This window comes from Chrysochloris asiatica, unplaced genomic scaffold (genome assembly GCF_000296735.1).
Source record: "Chrysochloris asiatica unplaced genomic scaffold, ChrAsi1.0 scaffold00122, whole genome shotgun sequence".
NCBI lineage: Eukaryota > Metazoa > Chordata > Mammalia > Afrosoricida > Chrysochloridae > Chrysochloris > Chrysochloris asiatica.
Window position 1 is genome coordinate 10,307,880 of NW_006408640.1, and position 567 is coordinate 10,308,446.

The following is a 567-nucleotide window of genomic DNA, read 5'->3' on the forward strand; positions in this document are numbered from 1 at the left end:
TCATTCCACAGCCTCTTCTGAATCCGGCTTGAACCTCTGGAAGTTCTCTGTCAATGTATGCTTGCAGCCGTTTCTGTATTACCTTTAGCAAAACTCTACTTGCATGGGATATCAAAGAGATTGTCCGATGATTTCCTCATTCTGTTGGGTCACCTCTTTTTGGAATGGGCACAAATAGGATCTCTTCCAGTCAGTTGGCCAGATAGTTGTCTTCCAAATTTCTTGGCAGAAATGAATGAATAACTCCTGTGCAGCCTTACTTTCTTGAAAGATTTCCATTTTTATTCCATCAATTCCTGCTGCCTTGTTCTTTGCCAATTCCTTCAATGCACCTTGGACTTCTTCCTGTATGGTTTACTTGTTATTAAAAAAAAGAACAAAACAAAACACTTCTGTTGGGCTCCTAGTACTGCGAGGAGGGGACAGGGGTGATTCCTAGTTTCTTTTGCTTTGTAGGGGCCTTCACCCCTGCCTCTCATCAGCCACCCAGCCACTACCATCTTGAAACCTTGTGCCCCTCCCTCATGATTATTTCATTACATTTTTACATGAACTTTTAAAGCCCTC